Source organism: Sinocyclocheilus anshuiensis, unplaced genomic scaffold, assembly GCF_001515605.1.
Source record: "Sinocyclocheilus anshuiensis isolate Anshui unplaced genomic scaffold, SAMN03320099.WGS_v1.1 scaffold183, whole genome shotgun sequence".
NCBI classification, from domain to species: Eukaryota; Metazoa; Chordata; class Actinopteri; order Cypriniformes; family Cyprinidae; genus Sinocyclocheilus; species Sinocyclocheilus anshuiensis.
The window spans coordinates 1,240,829-1,241,363 of NW_015548309.1; positions in this window are offsets into that span (position 1 = coordinate 1,240,829).

Below are 535 nucleotides of genomic sequence, written 5' to 3' on the forward strand. Positions count from 1 at the left end.
CTCTTTCGCCACTTAAATACACTGCATAACTCACTATAAAAGATCAAACCAAGTGTCTGCAACCAAATATTGCTAGAGTTTTTCTCAAAACTAGCTTCACTTTTCTGAGTTGTTCTTGCACCATAAATGCCAATAATAAGCCTTTATTTTTAAGATTGTAGTGGAGTAACAGGTGCAGTTTATCACATTTACTATGAGCTTCTTCCATTAAAGTTTCACTAATCCACTGTTTTAACATATAAAACTTATTAAAAGTCTTTTTATCAAGAATACGTAAATTGCTTTAAATAAAATAATCTGCTAAATGACTAAATGTAAATGAAAAGTGTGCTTATGTTATCTTTATTTCAAATAAATACCACTTGATTTAATATTGTGATCAATACAATGACATTACAATGACATTTTAAGTGTGTTTTAGGTATTTAAATGTAAATGTGCTTATGTTATCTTTATTTCAAATAAATACCACTTGATTTAATATTGTGATCAATACTCAATACATACAATGACATTTTAAGTGTGTTTTAGGTAT